Genomic DNA, 21599 nt, shown 5'->3' on the forward strand with positions numbered 1-21599 from the left:
TGAGACAGAATTCCAATGTCTCCCCAGCACATAGCAGAAAACTGCTCAACTCTAATTTCATGTTCTGGTAACTGTTTCTGTTTAACAAATTATCCCCAAAATGTAGCAACTTAAAACAAATCTATTTTATTATGCTCTTTAATCCTGTGGGTAGGGAAATCAAGCTGGGTAGGGTAATATTGACTTGTCTCTGCTCTACAATGTCTCAAGCCTCAGCTGGCAAGATTCAAGTAAGTGATGAGTCTACCTGGACAGTTCAGGCTGGAATTATCTGACCTCTCTGGCGCCTGGCTTCAGAGGACTTGAAGTCCAGGGCTGCTGACCAGACTGTCTGTCTAGCTGTCGCCTCTCTGTATGGCTTGGGATAGGCAGAATGCTTCCATAACCACCCAGGACTCTATGAACAAGAATTCTAGTAAAGAAGATGGAAGCTGAATAGTCTTTTGTTGCCTAGCTTTATAAATCACAAAGCATAATTTCCCTGTGCTTTACTGGTTAAAGCAATCACAGCCCATCCAGACTCCAGGGTACAGAAACAGACTCCAGCTCTTTATGAGACCATTCCAGAGTCACGTTTTAGAAGAGCATGTGGCATAGGAGATATTGCTGTGACCATCTTTACAAAATACAATCTGCCAAAGTGCCCCAGCAGCTGTTACTGTCTTCTCAGAGTCTTTCTCTAAATGTGAACAGACTGGGACTTGGCCAAGTTCCTAGGGAATTTGGGGGACTTCTCCTCTGTGGTTTCCTCCTCTCTGGTGCCCTACGCCTCCAATTCCAGCCACTTAGCAGCCCTAAATTCCAATCTCTGCTTCCTCTGCTCCAAAAGACTTCCACCTTCTACCTGAGTGCTGTTTTCCTGTACCACGGCTGGAAAATTGACCCCAGGCTGAAAGCCAGGGTAAATGCCAAGCTTATCTCCCCCGCTTATTTCTAGGCCCACAGTCCAGTTCTGTGCTCTGTTCAATGTCTGAAAATAGTTGTTTCAAATATTTTGTTCCATTTTATAGTCGTTTGCTGTGAGATGGTGTGGCAGACTCTAAAATGGCCTCCAGTTATCCCTGTCTCTTGATGTTCATATCCTTATGTGGTCCCATTCCCTTGAGTATACAGAGGATCTGTAACCTGCTTCTAACCATAAAGAATATGTCAAAGGTGATGGAATTTACACCACCATGTATACATGATTACTGTACATGATGGTGTGACACACAATCGTAGGGCTGTTTTACTGCGGTTCCTCCCTTTCCTTTGCTGCCTATGAAGAAGCAAGCTGCCATGTTATGAGCTGCACGTGGAGAGGGCCATGTGGCAGGGAACTGGTGTTGGTCTCTGGCCAACAGCCAGTGCAAACCTGTGGCCCTTAGTTTAACAACCTGTAAAGGAACAGATGAGATCCCAGCCATGCCCAATACCTTGATTGCAACCTTGCAGAAGTTCCAGCTAAGGGGTGCCCAGAATCCTGACCCACGGAAACTATGAGATAACTAATGTGTGTTGTTTTAACCTTAAAACTTTGTGGTAATATTGTTATGCAGCAAAAGAACTAATACAGAGAGTAAGTCTGATACCACCAGCTCCTTTTGGACCAAAATGAGAAGTCATCCTGTGTTGTGAGTCATAGAGAAGGCACATGATATGAGACCTGGGAGAGAGCAAGAGATGATACCTTATACATCTCTTGCCAGTCCACTAGAAGAGACCTCCCAGCCTCTAAGCATCCCCTCCTATCACAGGGCCTGCTAGTCCACCCTTAGAGCTTTATTCTTTGAATGAAACATTCATCCATTCAACAAAGTTGTATTAAGTCCCCTGCATGACAGTCTCTGTGCTTAGCACCCAGGCGCCAAAGATGAGTTACACACTGTCCCTGCCTTCAAGAACGCACAATGCCACTTATTCACTTATACACATTATGTCACTTAACACCCACAGTAAACCATAAGGTGGGTGCCATGCTTGCCTGCATTTTACACGTTAGGAATTAACACTCAGAAAGGCTTAATCACTCATCATAGACATACAGCTAAAGAGTGTTAGAGTCGGAATTTGAACCCAGGATTTATTTTTTATTCCAAAATCTTCCCACTACATGCTAAATGACTGTGAGAGACAGACAATTAGTGTGGGAGACAGACAAATTTAAAAAAAAAAACTTAATTGTGACTCAATGTAATAAATACTCTATTGCAGAGAGCAAGGATTTACTGGGGAGCATAGACAAGGAATTTTCGGGCTCAGAAAAGGCTACAATGAGGAGCAGACAATTAAGCTGGGTTCTCCTGGTGATTAAGGAGAGGGGCAGTGCTGGAGAGATGCATTCCAGGATTAGACAGGGCAGTGGGATGGCAGAGCCACATACATGGCAAGTGTGCAGGGCTAGTACCTGCTCAGTCATGGAAGAAGTTTGGGAAGAGTGGCAGGTAGGATCAGATCCCACTGCTAGGACAAGTGCTGGGTTAGCAACTACATAGTGAAGCAGGAAGAAGCATGGAAGAATGATTTGGGCCCCTGGAGGCCATGGGACCTCTGGCCATGCAGGGTTACTGGGAGAAGAGACAGGGGTCCAATATCCCAATCTCACCATGACATCAACGTCAGCCACCCAACACCAGCTGTGCCACGGCTGCCTCCCTATCCCACCCCTGGAGAGGAACTGCTCCACCCACAGTCCCTGATGACAGGGTTGTCTAAGCAGCCATAATTATATCCACTGACCTCATGCTTCCAGCCACAGATGACTGGCCCAGAAGTGAACACATGTTTTTGCTTTCTTCCCAGGCCATGTTAGTATCAATACATCACATCAGAAGACAGATGGCTGAGGTGCAAAGTCACATAGGTCAGGGCCACAGTGGGCACAGGGCTGGCCAAAGCCACAGGTGAGCTTAGGTATAGGAGGGGTCTAACAAGTCGCAGAGGAAACTAGTCTACAGAGGGAAACAGAAGACTGGAACAGAGAAACCCGGAAGGAAGCAGAGTTGAGGCCATGAGACCCCAGAGGGAGAGAGAAGGAAAGATCACTAGAGGAGCTGCCTCATGATCTCACGGACCTACAAGGTTTAGCTGTACACCACTCTTCTCAAGTCCAATATATGTCCCCAAGTGGTCACGATAAACTCCCTGTATACATAAGCTAGTTTGACTAGGTCTCTGTTTATGACAAGTGATCCCTATACTGGTCAGGACTCTTGATTTCAAGTGACGAAATCCCTGCAATAGCTGGGCCCATCATAAATGGAACGTGCTCACTCATGTACTGAGAAGGATGGGTGGGGGCAGGGGTAGCTAACACCCCACACAGCTGAATCCAGGATGCAAGTCGTGACCTTGGGGAGCTCTCTTGCCACCTCCTGGCCCTCTATTTTTGAGCTTCCTCTTCTCTTATGAATGGGCTTCCTGCATAAGAGGCGGGAAGACGTTCTGGCAGCCCAGCACATGTTTCCAGCACTGTGACCCCAACATAAAAGATCGTCTTGCCGCCATCAGTAGAAGAAAATCGAGGGGAAAGACTCTAATTGGCCAGGTGGATCACATTAACGTTCCTGAACATATCACTAAGGCCAGGGAAATTGGGATGCTCTGATTGACCAGGTACAGGTCACATGCTAATCCCTGTAATCTGGAAGAGACCTGAGGACCATGTATGTTAACTGAAGTAAGAGGAAAAGGGAGAAACCTGCTGGGCAGCCCAACAGAATAACTGCCACATCCCCAGGTTAAGTTGGGACCAAAGGAACAGGTACACTGTTTGCCACAAACCACTCGAGATACATAGATAATTTTGTTGATAGATCACTCAGTGTGTTATGACTGAACTGGGCCAGTCTAATGGTAGCCATAAAGGTCTCTGGACCACCTGTCTTACTAGTCTGTTATGGTCCAAGAAATCATTTACCCTTGTTGCTTCTTTCCATATCTAGAGTTCATACTATTACAACCAATCCTAAGCTTATATGGCATTATATAGCTGGTCAATCATTTCAAGTCACTTAGCCATCATTATTTTGGGTGAAGACGCAGTTGCATAGTGGGTAATATAAGAAAATAAGCAGAATACGAGTAATATAGCTAATAGCAAAAATAAAAAGATACACAGAGAATCAATCAGTATGTGGTCCACGCATCTCCAGCTGCCGATCACGAAGGGAACCCCTGAGAGTCCAAAGCTCTATCCATCTGCCTTCAAACACCAAACTGATGGAGGTGCCTCAATTCTCACATGAAGCGGTTCAGCAGAGCAGATGGAGTTCAGGCCTGGCATCAGAGACCTGGATTTGAGTCTCAGTTCTGCTGTTCACTGGCTGTGGGATCTTGCAGGGTCTCTACAACCTCCTTGAGACTCAATTTTTCACCAGAAGAAATGGAAGAACTATCATCTACATCACAAAGCAAGTGTGAGGAGTACACGATGACAAAAAAATCCCATAATACTGTACAAAGGGAAAAGAAGTGTAAGAGGCGATATTGTACATCCGGGTAGGCTGCATAAGGTCCCGTGGAAAATATCTGCAAGTGAAAAAACTGGGAACCACGAAATGCTTCTGATCACACTTCCTCCTACGTGTCATCTCAGACCTGAGCATTTGAATTTTGAGTTCTGCAATTCTGTTATGGCAAAATATCCTGCCCCCTTGCTCCAGGCAGCAGTCCAGACAGGGAACAATTTTAGTGCAAAGGACATTACCAAGGATAAACCAGTTTTATTACAATATCAAACGAGTCTGTGTTATATATGCTCCAGTATAATAAAAGTATCTTTTCTTTTTTTACATCAAGATGAGAAAAACTTTTTCTTCAACTTCTGTCTTAAGATGAACCAAAACCCTTCATGCTGCACATTCAGGGCTGTCTTCCTCATGTCTGATCCTCCCTGGAGAAAGAGCTGTCAGACACTTTCTCTGAGATGTCACAGGCGTGGCCTCAGCCACAGTTCCCCAAGGGCACAGTCTCCGAAGTTGGAACTGTCAGACCACTCGCATCTTTAAGAAAGGGCTGGAAGGGCTTCCCTGGCGGTGCAGTGGTTGGGGGCCCGCCTGCCGATGCGGGGCACACGGGTTCGTGCCCCAGTCCGAGAAGATCCCACATGCCGTGGAGAGGCAGGGCCCGTGAGCCATGGCTGCTGAGCCTGCGCATCCGGAGCCTGTGCTCCGCGGCGGGAGAGGCCACAACAGTGAGAGGCCCGTGTACCACACACACACACAAAAGAAAGGGCTGGAAGACCCCAGGCCTTACCTTGGAGTCCTGCCACTGCAGGGGAACATACATCCTCCGCAGACACAGCGGCTCTTCTCAGGCCCAGAGGCTGAGCCCTTGGGCCCAAGGCCCATCCTTTCCAGAATCAGGCCCAGCTACACCCTGGCACCCCTGCCTTCCACACTGGGTCTCTGGTTTTCAGAGTCTTCTGTCCTTCCTCTGGTCTCCCATAGCTGCTCCCCCTGCACTCCCCATCTCAGTACCAACACAATAATGCCGTCACCTGGTTACAGCTCTGCCTGCCCTAGGGTAATCTGAATTCCCCAAGACCTGGGGCTGCATCTTAATCATATATGCAAAACAGGGTCAGACACATCGTAGAAACTCAGATGTTGAAAGCAGTGAATGAATTCATAAGTGTATGGATGAATGGATGGATGAATTCATGGAAGGATGGACAGATAGGTGAAAGGATGGATAGCCTTTACCTGCTGTTCCCAGGTTCCAGCCCTACAACCCAGAAGTTCCTTCAGTTTGTTCCTAGCATCCTCTCTCTGCCTCCTGCCTCCTGATAAAGTATCCCTCTTCCTCTGTTGCCTGGTAGGACGCAGAGTTGCCCATAGTTTCAGGTTCTCCCTGCGGCTCCCAGGAGCTTCCTTCCAGCTGGGGCTGTCCCAGCCAAGACATGCTGTGAGCTTGACCCTTTCTGAACCCTCCTGAGCAGTCAGCTCCCTGCTCCCCCCTACCATAAATGGCTCTGAAGGGCCCTTTGGATGTTAAGGTCAACCTGGTCCTTCTGCTCTGAAGATTCCTGAGCTGCAGACAAAGCATGGCTTTGCTTCCTGGGGACCACAGTGCAGTGGAAGAGGCACAGCTTTCCAGAGAGAGACACCCTTGGGTTCGGAGCCCACCTTTCTGCCTCTCTAGCTTGGCGAATCCTGCAAGCCATTACCAGGATTTCAATTTCTTTATCTATAAAAGGGGGCCGATTTTACCCATCTCACAGGATTACTTGGAGGATTAGGGAAAATGAAAGTAGAGTCCACCATCTGGTACAGAGTAAGTCTGCAATTTGTGGGTTTCCTTCCCTGGCAAAGATCGGTCCTTTCTAGCCAACTACCAGCCCACTGAGCAAGAGCGCCCCCTCCCGGCTTTCTCGGCCCTCCCGCCCTCAACCACACCACCAGCCTGCGCTCTGCTCCTCAGACTCTCTATGCTGTTTTAAAGGTTTGTTAAAGTCTTGTGAAACACAACGTGGCTCCATTTGACAAGGGGAAGCTGAGGCCTGGGGCCATCCAGGACTAGGGTGGATTCAAGCTGGCCACGAATTCTTTGGCACTCTCTTGGCTTCCCCACTCCTTGAATCTAGGCTGGCCCTGGGGCTGCTGAATCAGAAGTCCTCGGCGTTAATGCAGTGCCTGCCCGGGAAGTGGAAACGTTTGCTTTGTCCCCCTTGGAACCCTTCCTCTTGGGATGCTCCCTCCGGAAATGCAGCCACCTGGAGCGGCCACGTCTGGGCACTGACGACAGCTGGCAGCCCCAGCGGCCCTCCCAGTCCACAGCCACGTGGGTGCGTCATCTTGGACGTCCCAGCCAGCCGAGCCCTCGGAGGACAGCAGTCCCAGCCAACACCATGTGAGTCAGAACTCACAGAACTGTGAGATAATCAAATGGCTGTTTAAAGACACTGGGGGCTGGGGTGGTTTGTTACGTAACCAATAGGTACCCAGAACGAATGCCTGGACAGCAGGGGTGGCACACAGCTCAGGTCTGGACCCCAGCCCCATCCATCCTCCATCCGAGCTGTGTGGGGACTGGTGGGGCTTTAACAGGACCGGCGTGCCCCTATCCTACACCACACACCAGAAGCACGTTGATGGGCAGCTCTCTTAGGCCACAGAACCAAACGTGGGGCTCTATCTCCCCCTTGCTGAGTAGAGTGGACACTGCAGAGAGCTCCCTGCCAGCCCTGCATCCCTGCCACCATCTGCCTCCCTAGTGCTGGATGGGCAGCCAGCCCCGGAAGCCCGCAGCTGCCAGGAATGCTTGACTGTGAGGCCAGGGCCTGCAGCTGTACCAGTCCCGGCTGCCAGGGCCAATATCAGAGCAGCCGGCCCCTGACGCTCACCAGGGCTGCCAACGGGATTTCAGAGAACAGCAGGAGACATCTTCCGAATGAATCAGGGGCTTCTAGAGGGGAGAGGGAAAGCAGGGCTGGCAGAAGAGGGGCAGCGCTCAATCTAAAAGTCTGTGACAAGTGGGGCTGCGAACAGAAAGTGGTCTTTCCCTCAACAGGAGGATGGGGACACCTGGGAAAAAGAAGTAGAGCTCAGGAGGCTGAGGGGGTCAGCCAGACCCTTCCCCTCCACCCACGTCGAATGTCACCCCAAGCGTAAACTCTGGATTCTTTTCTATTGCGGTAAAATATACATATCATAAAATGTACCATTTTAACCATTTTTAAATAGTGTGTATCAGTGGTATGAAGTACAGTCATAATGTTGTGTAACCGTCATCACCACCCATCTCCATAACCCTCTTCATCTTCCCAAACAGCAGCTATGTGCTTATTAAATAACAATTCCCCTTTTCCCCCTCCCCCAGCCCCTGGCAACCACCCTTCTCCTTTCTGTCTCTAAGGATTTGACTCATCTAGGGACCTTATGTAAATGGAATCATGCAGTGTTTACCCCTTTGGGACTGACTTGTTTCACTTAGTGTAATACCTTCAAGGTTCATCCATGTTGTACACGTGTCCAAATTACCCATTTATCTATCAGTGGACACTTGGGTTGCTTCCAGCCTTTGGCTATTACGAATAATGAGTACACACTCATCGGAGTCCATGCCTTCACTTCTTTCTGGATGCTTTTAAAAGTACTCTTTTTCTCTCTGTTGACTATAAAATCTAGAGATGTCGTTATTCCTGCCTGTCCCCTCAGCTGACTTGAGATCCAGCGGCCTCGCGCCCACGCCTCTTGTCCTGACCCATCGAGTTAATAATAGCAAACATTTGTAAAGCCGGTATCATGTGTCACTAGTTTAGAAATGCTTCAGTTCCTACAACAACCTGTGAGGCAGGTATTATCTTCTCGCTTTATAAATAAAGAAACTGAGGCTCAGAGAGGGCATGAGTCTTACTGAGGTCACCAGCTAGTGAGTAGCAGAGTCAGGACTTGAAGTCAGGGCCGTGTGAACCCCAACTTCACATCCTTACGACGGCTCACTCTACCTTGTCCCAGCCCCTAACCTGAAGAAGCTTGTCTCTGGGGATCGTTCTTGCCTCTCAAACCTGAATCTTTTTACTGAAGTCTAGTTGATTTACAATGTTGTGTTAATGTCTGCTGTGCAGCAAAGTGATGCACTTATACATATATATATATATTCTTTTTCATATTCTTTCCCATTATGGTTTATCACAGGATATTGAATATAGCTCCCTGTATTATATAGTAGGACCTTGTTGTTTATCCGTTCTATATATAATAGTTTGTAACTGATAATCCCAAATTCCCAATCCATCCCTCCCCCTTTGCAACCACAGGTCTGTTCTCTACGTCTGCAAGTCTGTTTCTGTTTCATAGATAAGTTTATTTGTGTCATATTTTAGATTCCATATATAAGTGACATCATATGGTATTTGTCTTTCTCTTTCAGACTTACTTCACTTAGTGTGATCATCTCTAGGTCCATCCACGTTGCTACAAATGGCATTATTTTATTCTTTTTTATGGCTTTACTATGGCTGAGTAATATTCCATTGTATATGTGTACCATATCTTCTTTACCCAGTCATCTGTCGATGGACATTTGCGTTGCTTCCATGTCTTGGCTATTATAAATAGTGCTGCTATGAATATCGGGGTGCATGTATCTTTCTGAATTATAGTTTTCTCTGGATACATGCCAAGGAGTGAGACTGCTAGGTCATATCATTTTAGTTTTTTGAGGAACCTCCCCAGTGTTCTCCACAGTGGCTGTATCAATTCACATTCCCACCAGCAGTGCGGGAGGGTTCCCTTCTCTCCAGCATTTGCTGTTTGTAGATTTTCTGATGACACCCATTCCGACTGGTGCGAGATGGCACCTCATTACAGCCAAACTCGAATCTTAATACTGTTTCTCCGCCATCTCTGATCTGTTTCCTTCTCTCCTGGACCAAAACTCAAGCAGCTCATCCCCCGGCAAGGGGCTGTGTGGTATGCGTGGCCCATCTCACCCTCGTCGGCACAGCCGTGCCCCACGCAGCTCTCCTTGGCCCAAGCTCATGATAGCAGTGGAGACACTGGCCCTGGCAGTGGCTTCCAGGGGAAAAGAGAACAGCTCCTATCTATTCTCACCTCTCCAGCAGAACAGCCTCTCCTGACAGGTCCCCTTTGCCAAGAGGCAGAGCCGCTGCAGTAACCTGCAGGTAAGCCAAGCCCTGGCCCCTGCCTGCGCTCCTGGGGTGGGCAGGACGGGGTCAGGTGGTCCCAAGGTCCAGCTTCAGGGAGTCAGAAGCAAGAGCTGTCTTCCAGAGCGGCTTTTAGCAGAGAGTCCCTGGTGACACAGGCACTTTGCCCCACTTGGCTTTGCTCTTTGTATTCAGCTCTACTGGCGGGAAGAGGGTGAGAGATGAAGTGGGTGGTGCAGGGCTCCAAGCAGCTCTGAACCCCACCAGGGCGGAGAAATTTCACTTGGGAGAATGGCGGCACCTCGTACTGCAGGGCGGGACTCCTTGAGATTGACCCCAGACCGCACCATCAGGTCACCCAACCACCCCCCCACCCCACCCCACCACCCCCCCGGGTGGCAGAGCCAGAATTCCCACTCCCAGGGAGGTATTTATCGCCTGGAGCTGGGGGAGGAGGACGGTTGGTGTGAGAGGCGTCCTAAGACAATGGGCTTGTGTGTTCTCTGCTCTGTCCTAAGCATCCACCCCCAGCCTTGGCCTCAGGAGAATCATAGAACCTCAGAGCCACGAAGACCATCTAGTCACAGGCTTTTAGCTGGATCATTTCAGGGATTCTATGAGGTACTGTGGGGATTTTTCTGGGCAGAATCTGTAGCTCTCCTCATGAACCACCAAAGTGAGTCACCATGCAGAAAATGTCCAACACCCGCCCTCCCCCACTGATGTAAGAAGCCAGGCACTCACAGCTGAGGTGGGCCCGGCGGCCACGTGGCCTGTCTTTGGGATAGGTTCTGGGGGCTCTCCACAGCCCAGGAGGGAGAGGGAGAGGAAACGGGAAGCCAAGGAGGAGACATGGGGGAGAGGGGAACCCCGCAATTTCCATATCCAACGGGGATGCAGCGGGAGGGAAAGAAGCCATCTCCCTGCTGGAAGGAGACCATTAAAAGTGAAAGAGAAGGGCTTCCCTGGTGGCGTACTGGTTGAGAGTCCGCCTGCCGATGCAGGGGACACGGGTTCGTGCCCCGGTCCGGGAAAATCCCACATGCTGCGGAGCCATGGCCGCTGAGCCTGCGCGTCCGGAACCTGTGCTCCGCAATGGGAGGGGCCACAACAGTGAGAGGCCCGTTTACCGCAAAAAAAAAAAAAAAAAAAAAAAAGAGAAAGAGAAAACTGAAAAACGGGGACAGCTACCCAGTCATGAAGAGAACGGTGTATTGTTCCCAAACGGCTCTGAGGAGGGCAGAGGAGGACACGACCTCAGCCAGAGGAGGCATCAGGGCGAGAGTGCTGGTCTACCCTTGACCTGAGACCAGCCACAGGTGCACCCTGCTCCACCTGCACTGGGAGAGGGTGCCCAGTCCCTCTTCAGTAACTTCTGTCCCTAATACTGCCCGGCTCACCGAGAGCCCGTGAAGCCCCACCTGCTGCTAGGGACAGAAAGTGACCTGGCCCTGCCTGGTCATCAACACATTTTTAGGGAGCAAAAAATATAAGGTGTGATTTTAAAAGACTGCCAGATTGAGGGTCCCATCCCCGGCCTCTCCAGCCAAGGTGCCAGCTCCTCCTGGCCCAGCCAGCCTTCCAGGACCAGCCCGATGGCGGGCATAATGGCCAATCCTGGGGGCATTTCTCCCCCTCATCCCCTCCCTTCTGCCTCCATCACACTCAAGGCATTGTTTGCTTTAAAGGAGCTTTGTGGGGTGAGTTGCTAGAGAACAGGGGGAGAGGGCAGCCCGGGATCTCCCTCGGGGGGCACGAGCCCCGGCAAGCCCAGCTGATCAGAAGCCAGTCGGCGCCCCACGGCTGCACCTCCACCTGCTTTCCTCCACGCCTCTCTTAGCCAGAATGGCTGGTGGAGGGAGCATCCCCCGTTAGCTGGGCATCCCGACAGCAGTAGCCAATTTAATTCTGCTGAGGGCCCCCTCGGGACTTTTGGCAGCCTGCTGGACCCACTGAGCAGGGACACCGGCTCCAGACCGCCCCCACGGAGGCCGAGGGGTGGGAGACTGAGACCACTCCAGGGGGAGGGAAAGGAGAGGCCTCTCGTCTAGAGGAAGGGGAGCCTGCCCTCCCCCTGCACCACTGTGCCACGTTTGACTGAAATTTAATTAGAGTGCAATGTAAGCAAGAACAAGCAAAGACTCCTAATTGAAAATTGCATTTCCAGCTCCTTCACGGCTCACAGCCCCGATGCTATTAGAGCATCTGTAAACACGCCAGCGCCCTGCAGAGAGGGCTCCCCTGTGCCTGCCCCAGTGCGTGTGCACCTGGACTGCAGGGCCAGTCAGGCAAGCCTGGAAGGGACATTACTGTCAAGGGAAAACTTGAAGGCAACTCTCCCAGCTCCTCCGAGGTCACGCTGCCTCTTCATCACAGCAGGCAAATCGGATCCCAGCAGAGGAGGAGATGCACACATGGGGAGCCCTCCCCACACATCCCCTAAAATGGATCCTCTCAGACGGTTTCTGCTTTTCAATATCCATTTCATAGGTGAGAAAAGTGAGGCACAGAAGCTAGACAGCCCGTCTGCCTCGGTCACCCAGCTAGTCAGTAGAGGCGCTGGGCTTGAAACATGGGAAGAACTACCTTCGACGCAGCTGTGATCTTCACTCCCAAATGCCCCCCATGCTGCGTCCTCCATAGGACACACTCCTTGGGGCAGGGTGAGGGGAGGACACCACCTCCAATAAGACAGCTCCCCATCCATGGCAGATGGATCCTTCAGACACCGGACCCAAACGGGGCTCGGCGAGGCTCTCTCCCTGCAATATGAATGTTGAAAGTTCAAATCCAGAGGCTGGAATCATTGCTGGAAGTGCCCTGGGTTCCACCACCACCAGCTGCCAAAAGAGGAGTTGGCCCTTCATTCCCAACTTTGCTTCTAGAGAATACTCCCCGATCACTGGGACTTCCCTGGTGGCACAGTGGTTTAGAATCCACCTGCCAATGTAGGGGACACAGGTTCGATCCCTGGTCCAGGAAGATCCCACATGCCACGGTGCAACTAAGTCTGTGCACCACAACTACTGAGCCTGTGCTCTAGAGCTCACGAGCCACAACTGCTGAGCCCACGTGCTACAACTACTGAAGCCCGCAAGCCTAGAACAGAGCACAAGCACTAAATTGCTTGTGAGGATGGCCTGGAAGAGAATATTACCACTTGATCAAAAACTGTTTCATTTTTAGCTACACCGCCCATCCCAGACCCTCTGCGTTTAGGCACGGCCATGTGACTGTGTTCTAGCCAATGAAACGTGAGCAGAAATGTGAGTCGCTTCCGCCTGAGTGTGCCCACCCACACCCTCCTTCCCCTCCTTGGGCTACATGCAGACAATCACAAGGTCCTAAGTTCTAAGCCACTGTGTGGAGGACATCTCTTGCCAACCAAGAACACCTGCTGCAGACAATTACGTAAATGAGGAAGAAACTTCTACTGTATTGGAGCCATCATACATTCTGTGGTCCATTTGTTAGAGCAGCTAGTCCTACCCACCTACTACAGATGGGGGGCAGTGATGCTGGAGGAGGTCATGGTGTTTGTAGTGGTGATGACTGTGGAGGTGGCCAGCGGTCATAGGACCGCAGTAACAGTGGGAATGGCAGGGATGGAGACAGGGATGGTGACAGTGACAATCTTAATGATGACGATGATGTGGCTGGTATTGCCCATGACTGTGATACTGACGACAGCAATAATCATATAATGGACTGCTGATAAAGACCACCTGTCACCACTGAATTGGCAACCAGGACCCAAAGCCGAAGAAAAAGAGTCCCTAAGCTCTCCCTGTTTAAACAGGGCCACCCATATGTGGGCAGCAGGCACTCGCTCAGAGGTAGGTAAGAGTTGGCAATCCCCTTCCCCATCCCCCCACTTCTACGTAAGCAAAGAACTGGGGACGAAGACAAGGGAGAGCCACGTTGCTGAGGATACAGTGTCTGTGGAGACAGGTTACTGCCTCCCAAGCCTTTCCCATCCCTAAGCCCAGATGGGGAGGGGGCGGGGATCACTGAGGTGGCCTGCAACGAGTAAGGACCTACAGCTCCGTGTCCCACTGAATATCAGCCTGCTGACCTGGCCCGCGTGGAATACATGTGTCTGGTTCCTACCTGGGTCGGGTGAGCGGAGTTGATTCTACACAGGTGCGCTCCACACAGGGGCAGGAGGATACCCTGCTCATGATGGGGGGTGGGGGGCACGGGAGTCAATCCTCAACCAGACCTGCCCTGCCTGTGTCACTTCCCTCACATTCCACTGGGCCGGACCCGGTCACAGGCCACACCCACTACCAGGGAGGTTGGAGTGTCATCCTTACCTGGGTGGCCACGTGACCAGTGAGAAAGTCCATTACTACGTAAAGATAGTAAAGATGGATATTCGGGAAGAGCTGGCAGCCTCTGCCGCACAGTGGCGGCTCCACTGGCCAAAGCGATCTTTTAAAAAATATCAATAAAAATTGGATCTTGTCACCCGCCCCCAACTTAAAATATTCCTATTCTCTTAGGATAAACTCTAATTCCCCAGAAAGCCCTGTCAGATCTGGTACTCGCCCTCACTCAAACCTCATCTGGTACCTCGCTTCCCCTTGCATGTGATTCTCTGCCCACATTGACCGGAGTCTGTGAGATTCCTATGACATCCAAGTCCCTTGCCGTGTTCTCTCCGCTCTCTTCTAAGTTCTGCTCAGGGCTGGCTCTTCCCCATCTTTCAGGTCCAGATTAAGTGGAAGCTCCTCAGACAGGCCCTCTCTAGCCACCAGGTATAAGCTAGACCCCCAGCCAACCACCAAATTCCTCTCTACTGTGTCACTTTTTGTATTTCTTTCAGGGGTCTTATCACCACTTATGACACCTTGCTTATTTTTTTCTTTTCTTATTTACTCACTTTCCCCACTGAAATGTTAGCTTCCTGAGGGCAGGAACCCTATCTAGTATATTCACTGTAGCATTCCCTGTGTAAAGACTCTATAAATATTTGTTAAATAACACTTAGATTCTAAGACCTCCTCTTTCCAAGAGTAACTATTGATGCATATTCCCCATCATGCCTGAAGATTGTTCAGTAGGTAATTTGGCCCCAAGAAGACCCCTGAATCACCTACCCAACCAGCCACTTGGTAGAGAATGTCTACTTCTAGCTTTTACCCAGTGAAGGGACCACACAGAGCAAAAGAGAGAAAAATTGCACATGGTTCTTGATATTAAGGCCTGGAAATTACATCACAAATAATCCATGGCTCAATTAATTGTCAGTCTCTTCCCCTGGGTAAGAATGGAAGGGGACAAAGGAAGTGGGTCCACTGTGAGGAGAAGCAGGAGCATCACTCCCTAAGGTTAGTTGTTTGGGTAGATTAGTGAACATGAAACTAAGGACCTAAAGTGAAGTAAGGGAGACACCCTTCAGCCGCAGAAAACAATCAGCTGTGGTTGTCAGAAGACTGAGCTGCTGGTCTCAGCCCCACCTTCACCCACTGCACGAACTGGATAAATTGTGCCACTTCTCTGGACAGTAGTCTGTCCACCTGTTTAATAAGAGGGTTGGACCAAGTCATGTCCAAGGTCCCTTACAGTTCTGTTGGTCCATAAGGAGGAAGGGCTTCCTTCATTTGTTTTAGAGCCCACCAAGCTACTGCACTGAATGGGTTCCCCTCCAAGCACATCCTTTCTCCATGACTACGTGGCTCCTTTTCAAATCAAACTTGTTTAGTGCGTCTCTGTGTCATCAAATATTGGCAAAGAAGGCTGGAGAGGGTCCCACTGCTGGTCTAGCAAGCCGGCATCTGTGAAGCAGCCAAGAGTGGCTTCTTGTGTTCTTTGGATCCTTTTCCATAGGAAAGCAAACACACTGAGGCTCTGCTCCCTGAGCCACAGGCCCACAAGGGAGAGAGGAATTGCTTGCTCAATAGCAAGAAATTCCTAATGTGTTTGAAGACCTTTGACGTTAAGATCCCTTACAAATGCCAAGTTAACATGTGCAGCATCCTTTCTGAGTCAAAAGAAAACAAAACTCCAAACTATTTACAGAGCTTCCCTGTAAAGACCAACCAATAGAACAAAAAGAGATTCCAACAAGAGTTGGGAACAAAAAGGAAAACAGAAAAAACAATAACTAAATATGGAGTATCTATTTTAAATCTATCCTTACACTAGATGCTGTGAGTGATGATATCCAGGATGGAGTGACAGCTTTAAGGTAATATCTTTACATTTCCTAGCTTTTAGGAAATAGGAAGATGATGCAGAGTGGGAGGAGCCCTGAGGGGATGACGTGGAAGTAATTCTCTTTTAGAAATTAGTTATTAAAAAAACAAAAAAAATCTATAATAACACAACAGGCACAAGAAGAAGTAGAAAATCTGAATAATTCTGTAATGATTAAAGAAACTAAAACTGTAAGCTAAACAAAAACATATCCACAAACAAAACTCCAGGCCAAGGCGGCTACCCAAGAAAACTGTAACAAACACTTAAAGAAATAAAGTCTTTATCACATACGCTCTTCCATAGGTATAAGAAACATTGCCCTAGTCATTTACTATACCAGCAACACCTAGTTCTAATATCTGACAAGAATGAGAGAAAAGAAAACTACTGGACAAACTCATTCCTAAACAGAGTGCAAAAATAATTTTTAAAATGAGCAAAATAAATCTAGTGATATATAAAAAAGATAATATATCATGAAATACAAGACTAGTTTAACATTAAAAAAATCAAATGATGTAATTCACCACATTAACAGAATAAAGAGGAAAAAACATGTGATTACTTCAAGAGATATCGAAAAAGAGGCATGAGATAAATTTCAGGACATGTTTAGTATAATAGAACTCTCAGCAAACTGAAAATGAAAGGGAACTTCTTAAATCTGATAAAGAATGCAACTAACATCACTCTTAATGGTGACAGAATGAACATTCTTCACCCCCAGAGTTAGGAAAATCATAAGGGTGGCCACATTCACCCCTTCTATCCAACCTTGTGCTGGCAGCCCTAGCCAGGCAAAGAAAAAAAAGTAAAAGGCATAAAGACTGGAAAGTAAAAAAACAGAACTCTCTTTATACACAAATGGCACAATATATGTGTTGACAATACCAAAAGAATCTAATAATTGAATTTTTCAGGAATGCAAGATTTGAGGTCAATATAAAAAAAATTAATTGTATTGCTGTACACTAGCAATGGACACTTAGAAATGAAATTTAAGAGATAATACTATTTTACATGAAAAGATGCTCAACATCACTTGTCTTAGGGAAATGCAAATTAAAACAACAGTGAGAAGTCTTTGCTGCAAGATGGCAGAATAGGAAGACCCTGATCTCACCTCCCCTCGTGGGCACGCCATGATTACAACTATTGATGGGAAAGACAGGAATCTGGCAGAAAAGATCTTCTACAGCTAAAGGTATAAAGAAGGAATCATAATGAGAAGGGTAGGAGGGGCAGAGTCACAGTACAGTCAAGACCCATACTCTCAGGGGAAGACCCACAAATGGAAGAATAACTACAATTGCAGAGGTTCTCCCCAAGGAGCAAGGGATCTTAGCCTCACATTGAGCTCCCCAGCCCAGGGGTGCTGTACTGGGAAGATGAGCACCCAGAACGTTTAGTTTTGAAGGCCAGTGGGGCTTACTTTGGAAAGACCTAGAGGGCTGTGGGAAATAGAGACTCCACTCTTAAAGGATGCACACAAAATCTCACACACTCCAGGACACAAGGCAAAAGCAGTAATTTGAAAGGAGCCTGAGTCAGACCCACCTGCTGATCTTGGAGAGTCTCCTGAAGAGGCAGGAGGCAACTGCAGCTCACCCTGGGGACATAGACACTGGCAGCAGACATTTTGGGAACTTGTCCTACCACGTGGACATTGGTGCTGTCAAGTGTCATTGTGGAATCCTCCCTCCAGCCCACTAGCAACAAGAACTGGCCCCACCCACAGCCTGTTGGTGCCAGTGCTGGGACACCTCAGGCCAAGCAACTACTAGGAGGGGACACAGCTCCCCCCACCAACAGGAGGCTGCCTAAAAACCGTCTGAGCCCAAAGCCATCCTGTGACACAGGCCTATCCACCAGAGAGCGCAGGACCCAGCCTCACACACCAGTGCACAGGAATTAGCCCTGAGACCCCCAGGGCCCTGAAGCCAGAGACCCTGGGACCCAGATCTGCCCTCCAGTGGACAGCCATGAGCTGCAGGACCTCCTGGGCCCTGGCTTCATCCACCAGTGAGCTGGCTCTAGCCTAAGGACCAGCCTCACCCACCAGTGGGCAGGCACCAGTCCAGAGACCCACTGGGCCTCAGCTCCACCCACCAGGAGGCCAACTCCAGCTGTGAGACACCTTGTGCCTCTCAGCCAGCTTCCCCAGGATCTTGTCTGACCCACCAGCAGGCTGACACAAGCTTCAGGATAGCCAGCTGTGTCAGGAACCAAACCTGCCCACCAGTGGGACAGTACCAGCTCCAGGACTCCCAGGGTCCTGTAGCCAGAGATTCTACGACCTGGCTTCACCCACCAGTGAGCCAGCATTAGCTCCAGGACTCCCTGGACCTTGGCCCAACTGACCAGTGGTCCAACCTCAGCTCTGGGACACTTCAGCCCTGCAGTCAGTGACCCTAGGACCTGGCTCTGCCTGTCAGTGGGCAGGCACTAGCCCCAGGATCTGGCTTTACCCACTGATGGGCAAGCACTAGCCCTGGGATGACCTGGACCACAACACCACCCACCAGCAAGCCAACATGGTCTCTGAGATACATTAGACTCTTCAGCCAGCCACCCAGTGATCCAGCCCCATTCACCAATGGACCAGCACCAGCTTTAGGACATGCCAGAACCCACAGCCAGCCATGTCAAGAGCCAGCCCTACCCACCAGCAGGCTGACAGTATAACTGGGAACCCAGCTCCACAATCACCCACCCAAGAACACAACTGTGATCACCAGTGAGCCAACACTAGCCCTGGAACATCCACGATTCCACAGACAGCCACCTCGTGACTCAGCCCCATCAACCAGTGGCCAGCAGCCTCCACACAAAGCAGGGCATGGTAAGCAACTGCACCAGGAGCCAGCCACACCTACCAGACCACTCTCAGTAGTCAGCCCATCACAGCAGAAGGATCCTTGCAGCCCACATAGGGGGCATCCCTAGAGCATATAGCTCTAGTGACCAGAGGGGAGTGTGCTGCTGGGGTGCACAGGACGTGCCACTTCTCTAAGGTCAGGAAATGTAACCACCCTACTAGATACATAGGAATAAAAACATCGAATTAGACAAAATGAGGTGACAGAGGAACATGTTCTAAACAGAAGAACAAGATAAAATCCCAGAAAAAGAACTAACTGAAGTGGAGATTAACAATCTATCTGAGAAAGAGTTCAAGGTAATGATCATAAAGATGATCAAAGAACTTGGGAAAAGAATGTATGAACAGATTGAGATGTTAGCAGTTTTTAACAAAGAGTTAGAAAATATAAAGAAGAACCAAACAGAGATGAATAATACAGTAACTGAAATGAAAAACACACTAGAAAGAATTAATAGTAGATTAAATGGTACAGAGGAACAAATCAGCAAGCTGGAAGACAGAGTAGTGGAAATCACTGCACCTGAACAGAAAAGAGTAACAAGAATAAAAAGAAATGAGGACAGTTTAAGAGACCTCTGGGACAACATCAAGTGTACAAACATTCACATTATAGGAGTCCCAGAAGGAGAAGAAAGAAAGGGGAAGAAAATATCTTTGAAGATATAATAGCTGAAAAGTTCCCTAGCCTGGGAAAGGAAACAGAAATCCAGGCCCAGAAAGCACAGAGAGCCCCAAACAGGATCAACCCAAAGAAGACCACACCAAGACACATTGTCATTAAAATGGCAAAAATTAAAGATAAAGAGAGAATATTAAAAGCAGCAAGGGGAAAGCAACAAGGTATATACAAGGGAACTCCCATAAGTCTATCAGCTGACTTTTCAGCAAAATAACTCTATAGGCCAGAAGGGAGTGACATGATATATTTAAAATGATGAAAGAGGAAAACCTATAACCAAGAGTACTCTACCCAGCAAGGCTTTTGAGAAATCAAAAGTTTTACAAACAAACAAAATCTAAAAAGAGTTCAACACCACCAAACCATCTTTACAAGAAATGTTAAAGGAACTTCTCTAAGCAAAAAAGAAAAGGCCACAACTAGAAACATGAAAATTATGAATGGAAAAATCTCATTGGTAAAGGCAAATATACAGTAAATCTAGTAAATTAACTCCATATAAAGCTAGTAGAAAGGTTAAAAGACAAAAGTACTAAAATCATCTATATCCACAATAAGAAGTTAAGGGATACATAAAACAAAAAGATTCAAAATATGACATCAAAAACAGTAAATGTGGGGAGAGGAGTAAAAATACCAGGTTGTTAAAATACATTTGAAATTAAGAGATCAGCAACCTAAAATAAATACATATAGATTGCTGTATATAAACCTCATGGTAGCCACAAACCAAAAATCTATAATAGATACATACCAAAAAAAAAGAGAAAGGGATCCAAATATAACACTAAAGATAGTCATGAAATCACAAGGGAAGAGAACAAAAGAAGAAGAAAGGAGCAAGAAAAACTACAAAAACACCCAAAGACAAGTAACAAAATGGCAATACAAACATACTTGTCAATAACTACTTTAAATGTAAATGAAATAAGTGCTCCAATCAAAAGACATAGAGTGGCTGGATGCATACGAAAACAAAACCTGAATAGATGCTGCCTACAGGAAACTCACTTCAGATCTAAAGACACACACACACACTGAAAGTGAGGGAATGGAAAAAGGTATTCCATGCAAATGGAAATCAAAAGAAAGCCAGAATAGCAATATTTATATCAGACAAGATATACTTTAAAACAAAGATGTAACAGACAAAGAAGGATAATACATGATGATACAGGACCTAATCCAAGAAGAAGATATAACAATTGTAAATATATATGCACCCAACATAAAAGCATTTGAATACATAAAGCAAATATTAACTGACATAAAGGAAGAAATTGAGAGTAACACAATAATAGAAGGGGACTTTAAAACCCTACTTATGTCAATGGACATATCATCCAGAAAGAAAATCAATAAGGAAACACTGGCCTTAAACTACACATTATACTAAATGGACTTAATAGATATGTACAGAATATTTCATCCAAAAGCAGCAGAATACACATTCTTTTCCAGTGCACATGGAACATTATCCAGGATAAATCACATGCTAGTCCACAAAACAAGTCTGGAAATGGCAGCCCAAACAAGTATCAGTAAATTTAAAAATATTTAAATTGTATCAAACATGTTTTCTTATTACAACGATATGAAACTAGAAATCAACTAAGAAAAAAACTGCAAAGACCACAAACAAGTGGAGGCTAAAAAACATGCTTCTAAACAACCAATGGACCACTGAAGAAGTCAAAGAAGAAATCAAAAAATATCTGGAGACAAATGAAAACAAAAATATAGCAATAAAAAATTTATGGGACACAGCAAAAGCAGTTCTAAGAGAGAATTTTATAGTGATGCAAGCTTACCTCAGGAAACAAGAAAAATCTCAAATCAACAACCTAACCTTACCTAAAGGAGCTAGAAAAAGAAGAGCAAACAAAACTCAAAGTCAAAGAAGGAAAACAATTCATGAAAATCAGAGCAGAAGTAAATGAAATAGATACTAAAAAAACAATAGAAAAGATTAATGAAACTAAGAACTGGTTCTATGAAAAAATAAACACAATTGATAAACTTTTAACCAGACTCATCAAGAAAAAAAGAGAGAGGGCCCAAATCAATAAAATCAGAAATAAAAAGGGAGAAATTAAAACCAATGCCACAGAAATACAATGGATCATAAGAGATTATTATGAACAATTATATGTCAATAAAATGAGAAACCTAGAATAGACAAATCCCTAGAACGGTACAATTTCCCACAGCTTAACCAGGAAGAAATAGAAAATATGAACAGA

The sequence above is a fragment of the Globicephala melas genome, chromosome 7, assembly GCF_963455315.2.
Source record: "Globicephala melas chromosome 7, mGloMel1.2, whole genome shotgun sequence".
Classification (NCBI taxonomy): domain Eukaryota; kingdom Metazoa; phylum Chordata; class Mammalia; order Artiodactyla; family Delphinidae; genus Globicephala; species Globicephala melas.